The following is a 7,800-nucleotide window of genomic DNA, read 5'->3' as shown; positions in this document are numbered from 1 at the left end:
AAGCCATGCTCTTAACCTCTGAGCTATCTCTCCAGCCCCCTTGGTGAATTTTTTTAAGGATCACTTAATATACTATCATTGCTGGGCAATGGTAGCACACGCTTTTAATTTCAGCCCTCAGGAGGCAGAGGCAGGTGAATCTCGGGGAGTTCGAGGCCAGCCTGGTCTACAGAGTGAGTTCTAGGACAGCTAGGGTTGTTACACAGACAAACCCTGTCTCCTGTCTCGGGGGGAAAAGATATATATAGTACAAAGAAGTGTATTATAGTTTCTTCCTTTCCAACTTGTATCCCCTTGATCTCCTTCAGTTGTCATATTGCTTTAGCTAAGACTTCAAGTACTATATTGTATAGGTTTATGGAGAGACTGGACAACCTTGTGTTGGTCCTGATTTTAGTGGAATTGCTTTGAGTTTCTGTCTGTTTAAGTTGATGTTAGCTATGGTCTTGCTGTAAATTGCCTTCATTATGTTCAGGTGTGTCCCTTGTAGCCCTAATCTCTCCAGGACTTTTATCATGAAGGGGATTTTTCTGCATCTAATGAGATGATCATGTGGTTTTGTTGTTTTTGTTTTTTTTCTTTTAGTTTGTTTATATAGCGAACTACAGTTATCAATATTTATATGATGAGCCATCCTTCATGGTGGATGATCTTCTTGATGTGTTCTTGGATTCAGTTTGCCAACTATTTTATTGAGAAATTTTATATCTATGTTTATAAGAAAAATTGGTCTGTAATTCTCTTTCTTTGTTGGGTCTTTTTGTGGTTTGTGTATCAGGGTAGCTGGCCTTATAAAATGAATTAGGCAGTGTTCCTTCTGTTTCTATTTTGTGGAATAATTTGAGGAGTATTGGCATTAACTCTTCCTTTGATAGTTGATCTGGTAGAGCTGAGGAGTGTAACTCCTCAGGCATTAGCTTGACTTAGAAAATCTGATAGAATTCTGCACTAAAACATATTTGGTTCTGAACTTTTTTGGGGGGGGGGTGGATTTTTAATGACTGCTTCTGTTTCACTAGGGATTATAGCTCTGTTTAAATTGCTTATCTGATCTTGATATAACTTTGGTAAGTAGTATGTATTGAGAAAATTATCCATTTCTTTTATTAGGTTTTTTCAATTTTATGGAGTACAGGTTTATAAAGTATGTCCTTTTGATTCCCTGGATTTCCTCAATGTCTGCTGTTATGTCCCCCTTTTCATTTCTAATCTTGTTAATTTGGATATTTTCCCTCCACCTTTTAGGTAATTTCGGTAATGTTTGTTAATCTTACTGGTTTTCTCAAAGAACCAATTCTTTGTTTTATTGACTGTTTGTATTTTTGCTTGTTTGTTTCTGTTTTATTGATTGCAGCTTTGAGTTTGGTCATTTAACTTCTACTTCTTTGGGTGTGATTTCTTTTTTATGTTCTAGAGCAGTGGTTCTCAACCTCCCTAATGCTGTGACCCTTTAATATTACAGTTCCTCATGTTGTGCTGACCCACAATCATAAAATTATTTTGTTGCCACTTCATAACTATAATTTTGTTACTTGTATAAATTACAATGTAAATATCCGATTGTGCCCCCAGTGCGTCATGACCCACAGGTTGACAATCACTGTTCTAGAGCTTTCAGGTGAGATCTCTCCGATTACTTTCTTTAATGTAGGCACTTAGTCTCCTATGAACTTGCCTATTAGATCCGCCTTCATTGAGTCTGATAAGTTTGGGGATGTTCTATAGTCATTTTCATTCAGTAGTGAGTTGTTCAGTCTCCGTGAGTTTATGAGCCTTCTGATGTTCCAGCTGTTAATTTGTAGGGTTCAGTTAGGATGCAAGATGTTATTTCAGTTTTCTTATATCTGTTGAGAATTGTTTTATATCTGAGTATGTGGCCAATTTTGGAGAAAGTTCCATGAGGTGCTGAGAAGGTATATTCTTTTGTGTTTGGGTAGAATGTTCTGTAAATACCTGTTAGATCCATTTGGCTTATAATGTCAGTTAGCTCCAACATTTCTGTGTTTAGTCTGGTGGTGTCATCTGTGGGCTTGTGGTCCTGGGTCATGAAGAGCAAGCCAGTAAGCAGCTCCCTCCATGCCTCGGGATTAGCTCCCGCCTCCAGGTTCCTGTCCTGACTTCCCTGGATGACAGACTGTGATGACCCTTTCTTCCCCAACTTGCTTTTGGTCATGGTGTTTTATCACAGCAATAATTCTAACCAGAACAATGATTACATAATTTATCCCTTTCCTTTCTTGCCTCTCCCCTGCATACTCCTCCTTGCTCTCTTTCAAATTCATGGCCTTCTTCTTCACTAGTTGTTATATATATATATATATGTATGTGTGTGTGTGTATTATACACATATTTTCCTAAATATGACCTGCTCAGTCTGTATAATGTTTCTTGTATGCGTGTTCTGATTTTTTGTTTGTTTGTTTGTTTTTCGAGACAGGGCTTTTCTGTGTAACAGTCCTAGCTGTCCTGGAACTTGCAGCTGTCCTGGAACTTGCTTTGTAGACCAGGCTGGCCTCCAGCTCACAGAGATCTGCCTGCCTCTGCCTCCCAAGTGCTGGGATTAAAAGTGTGTGCCACCACTGCCTGGCTTTTTTTTTTTTTTTGGTGTGTATGTGTGTTTTTAGGCTGACATTTGGTATTAGATAACCAGTTGGTGTGCTCATCCCTGGGAAAGATGATCTCTCCTACTCCTCTCATTTCTTAGTCCTTGTGGACTTTCCTCTGTCCACTTTGGTGTGTCTGTTGTTGTTCTTGTTTAGCTCGTGTTTGGGCACTTGTGTTGGTGAGACTTTGTGGGTGTATCTTCTACCTCCATTAGGGGATGCTGTCTCAGAGCAGACTCTACAGTCTTCTGCGGTGTCTCCTGTGCCTTGGGTGTGGGACTTGTTGTGTAGATGTATTTATTGGGACTCCATAGCTCTGTGTTTTGATAGGTTGTGGTCTTCTGTAATGGCCTCTATTTTCTTGATAAAGAGTGAGGGTTGCCGGGCGGTGGTGGCGCACACCTTTAATCCCAGCACTTGGGAGGGAGAGGTAGGCCATCTGTGAGTTCGAGACCAGCCTGGTCTACAAGAGCTAGTTCCAGGACAGGCTCCAAAACCACAGAAAAACCCTGTCTCGAAAAACCAAAAAAAAAAAAAAAAAAAAAAAAGGGTGAGGGCTGTATTTCCCTATGGGCATAAAGAGAAATGCTTAGTGTAGTTAGAGACTGTGCTTGTTTAGTAATGTGGTGGTTGTAAGTTCTCCTTGATGATCCGTGACTTCACTATCCCTGGACAGTGGGCTAGGTTTCCAGGCCCAGGCATAATTTCCCTCTTGTTGACCAGGTCTAAAGTCCAATTAGAGAGCTGTGGCTTATTGCCACAATGTGCAGGCCTCTTCTGCATCTTAGGTATGTCGTGCCGTGCTGTCTCCTGTTGTGTTTTCATGTGTCGTAGCTGGATAGGACTGTTGCTTGTTTCCCTCCTTTCGTTGGGCGCTCACATGGCCCCTGTGCTTGAGATGCAGTGTTTTCAGCGGTAGGGACTTAGCCATTCCACCTCTGAGGGCAGCCAAGGGCAATAGCAATAACCTATATATTTTGGGAGCCTGTTGGACAACCCTGACCAACAACACAAAACGAGGGTTTCTTATGCCTGGTGTTGGGGTTTTTGTTAGGTGGTCCTTGGCTCTTGGAAGGAGCACTGTCAGCCCAGATAAGAACATTTTATTTAAAGTATATATGTATTTTTATATACAGACTTAGGTGTGTTATATTTATTTATTATATTTTTAAAAAATAGTTAATAGCTTGATTTCTTATGACTTTCAGACATCCTTACTGTTTTCCCCCCTCCTTCCTTCTGCATTTATGCCCTCCCAGTTACAGGCTCCCCATTTCCCCATTTGTACCCTGCTATTCCCCCTCTCTTTTGCTGCCCCACCCCTACCTTGGCAACGGTCCCTTTTTACTTCACTGGTTTCTGCAGTTACTCCAGTACATGTCCTCACATGAGGACCGAGAGCTAGGAGCATCAGGTGAGAGAGGACATGTCGCATTTGTCTCGCTGGGTCTGTTACCTCACTCAAAATGACCTATGTTAGTTCCATCCATGAACTTAAAAGTTCATGATTTCTTTCTTTCTCTTCCTTTTTTTAAACTGCTGACTAGGATTTCATAGTGTATATGTACCACATTTTGTTGTCCATTCATCAGGTGAAGGACATTTTGGTTGTTTCCATTCCCTAGCTGTTTTAATAGAGCTGCAGTTGACATGGCTGAGCAAGTATCTGTGGAGTAAGATGAGTTTGCCGGACATAGTAGTAGTCTTGGTTGGCAGTTACTTTGTTTTAGGGTTTGAAATTCTTTTTCCTTCTGCCTCCTCCTTCTCCTTTTCTCTCTTCTTGTTCTTCCTCCTCCTTCGAAACAACTATTTGATCCCTGAAAGTTTGGTAGTGCTTGTTTTATGAAATTAGGCACATCATTGTTTGGTACATATATTCATCATTGTTAAATTTTTGGTGGATTGTTCCCTTTTTTTTCCTATGCAATGACTTTTATCCCTTCTCCTTTTGACTGAAGTCTCCTTCAGTAAGTATAGCTGACCCTGGCTGCTTCAGCTTCCATTTCCTTGGACCATTGTTTTCTATCCTTTCCTCTGCACTCTGTGTATCTTTGCCAGTGAGATAAGTTTTCTTGTAGACAACAGATAGTTGGCTCTCTTCATAACCCTTTCAGCTAGTCTGTCTTTTAAGTGGAGAAGTATGACTGTATTAGAGTTATTGAAAAGTACGTAATAACTTTCCTTTTTATGTTAGAGGTTTGCTGCTTTACTGAGCTAATATTGCTTGATTCCTTCCTTTTTTGTTTTGTTTCGTTTGTTTTTGAAACAGGGTTTCTCTGTGTAGCCCTGGCTGTCCTAGAAGTTACTCTGTAGAGCAGACTGGCCTCAAATTCAGAGATCCTCCTGCTTTTGCCTCCCAAATGCGTGAGTAAAGGCGTGAGTGACCATGCCTGGTTCCTTCCCATGTTTTAAATGCTGCACTATTTTCTGTGGTAATAGTGTCCCATCCACTTTTATTTCTATCTCAGTAACTCCTTAACCTTCACTCTTTTTCCACCAGTCTCTTGGTAATAATACCTTTTATTATTTGATTTATGGAGCTTTTCGTTTCTAAGATTTCTGGGTTTTTGTTTTTGTTACTGTTGGTTTTTTTTTTTTTTTTTTTTGGCCTGGTTTCTCTCCATAGCTCTGGCTGTCTTAGAACTCACTTTATAGATCAGGCTGCCCTTGAACTCAGAGATCTGCCTGCCTCCTGAGTTCTGGGATTAAAGGTGTGCATCACCACTGCCTGGTGAGTTCTGTTTTTTGTGCCCCCTAGATTCATTCAATCCATCAATCAATCAGCTAATCAATCAATCCACCCTTCTCTCTCTGGCTGAAGTTTTTATCTAAGTTGATGAATTTCTTCCCCGGGTTTTGCGTTCATTAACTTGTTTCACCTGTTTAGTCTTTTCCTTCTGTTGCTGTGATAAACACTCTGATCCAAAGCAACCTAGTGCAGGAATGGATTTATTTCAGTTTACATTACTGCCTATCATTGAGGAAAGTTGGAGCAGGAGCTGAAGAAACTTAAAAGAGAAAACCGTGGAGGAAGGTTGCCTACTGGCTTGCTCACATGTTCACGCTTCACGCTTAGCTAGCTGCTTGTATCACCTGCCCACAGTGGGCTGGGCCTTCTTCCTCAATTAGCAAACCAAGGTTGGAGGATTGCAGCTCCAAGTTTAGTAGAGATGCTGTCTCAAAGGAATAAGATGGAGAGTGACACCCTATATCCTCCTTAGGCGTCTGCATGTGTGCACGGGCACCTATACGTGTGTGCATTTGCTCCCCCTACACACTCATGCACACACTGCACACATACACATCTTTCTTTCTTTCTTTCTTTCTTTCTTTCTTTCTTTCTTTCTTTCTTTCTTTCTTTCTTTCTTGGTTTTTCGAGACAGGGTTTCTCTGTAGCTTTGGTGCCTGTCCCGGAACTAGCTCTTGTAGACCAGGCTGGCCTCGAACTCCCAGAGATCCGCCTGCCTCTGCCTCCCAAGTGCTGGGATTAAAGGCGTGTGCCACCACCCTTTGGTCCCAAGGATGCTACAATTGTCCCACCCCTTTGCTTCTAGGCTGCTCAGTGAGCAACCTCAGTGTAGGACTGTCTTGTCAGAGTTGCTCTTATTGGTAATTCTGGTGTTGGAGAGAAATATTTGCTTGAATAGGTTTAATCTGGAAAGTCAGAGCACTATTTGTGTAGAGTTGCAACAAGAAGCCTCCAGGTTGAGGGCTAAACAATAGGGCACAGATAAGGGACATGGCAGGACATATCCAGCTGTAACATCAGCATACTGTCATAGTGTTATAGTGAGTTTATTGGCTCATGGCATTGCTAAACAACCCCAAAATGACGGTGTCAAGCAATGCCTAAAGGAACTGAGGTTGTGCAGATTTATGGGCAGTTGGAGCAATGTATGTCATCTACAGACAGCTCCTATAGGTGAAACAAGAACTTTTGCAAGGAAGACTCACTTGTCTTTCATTGAGAAAGACATGGGCTCTAGATTCCACAATTCTGCTTTTCCCACAAGTCTAACATAGGTACACTGTATTGTTTCTCAGAAGCAAATGCAATTAGATGTGAAAATGTCATGTCTCCAAGTAGCAGTGTGGTTCCTGTCTCATTCCACCAACCACTGAGAAGCCAGAGGTGCAGATCTGTAGAACAGCTAAGGCATTTGTTCCTTTCTCCCAGAAGGCTGTGTAGTTTCCCGGTCTGAGACTATGTATTTGTAATTATTGTGGTTAAAGAAAAATTTCCAGGGTCAGAGATTGTTCAAGACAAATCCCTGCTGTGTATTTCTCAAATAGTTTTCCATGTTGGGGACTGAGATTTTCTCTGTTAGCATAATCTGAGAGTGGTAGACGACGCGTGTCTATGCACTTGTACCTATGACTTCTAGTTAGTGGGGTCTGTAAATCAGCAGGAGGCAGCTGCTAGGTCAGTATTAACTGGTTTGAAGAGTGAGGTGTTCCATCCTCCTACAGTCTGATCTCCATTTCTTTTTGGAAATGCCCTCAGGACCATGAAAGAATTAGCTGTGAATAGGCAACCCTAATGACATGCAAGACCCTAGTGGCAAAGGATAGCAGAAACTCACATTCTTCCCGTTCTGGATATGGAAGTCTGAAATCAGGGTGGTAGAGGTTGTGTCTAGATTCTCTCAGAGGCCTGTCTCCTCTCCTGATCGTGGGTTTACCTCGCTCTCCAGCCTGGCCCCCAGCTGCAGCTCAGGAGAATCTCCCTGCGCTGTCACATGATGTGCCCTTTCCACCTGTGTCCAGATGGCCTGGTGACATTAGTCATTGCATTGGTACTCAGTTGAATCTGGAATGACCCTGTTATAACTTGTTGCCTCTGTAAAGGTCCTATTTGGAAGTACAGTTGTGTGCCCCCCTTCCCCATGTTTAAGTTAAGTTTAAGTTACCCATAGTCATCCATGGGGCAAAGAGAGGTAGAATAGTCAGTTGTCTAACACTGGGTGTTAGGCAGGAGTTGATGGGGCAGGGGGGAAAGCTACCTACCTTTTTCCGCTTACACATAGCTTTGATGGAATTTCCTGGCCCTTAATGTAGGTTTCTGGTTTCATTAGGGCCTAATGAGCTCTGACATGGCCTGAAAGAACTCACTCTTTTTCTCCCTTTGCATTCCCTAGCCTTCTCCCAGTGAAGAGCACCAGCATATTCTTCTGTTTGTCTAGATACATCTGTAAAA

This window comes from Microtus pennsylvanicus, chromosome 6 (assembly GCF_037038515.1).
Source record: "Microtus pennsylvanicus isolate mMicPen1 chromosome 6, mMicPen1.hap1, whole genome shotgun sequence".
Classification (NCBI taxonomy): Eukaryota; Metazoa; Chordata; class Mammalia; order Rodentia; family Cricetidae; genus Microtus; species Microtus pennsylvanicus.
The sequence above is the reverse complement of the archived record's forward strand: the minus strand, read 5'-3'. Positions refer to the sequence as shown.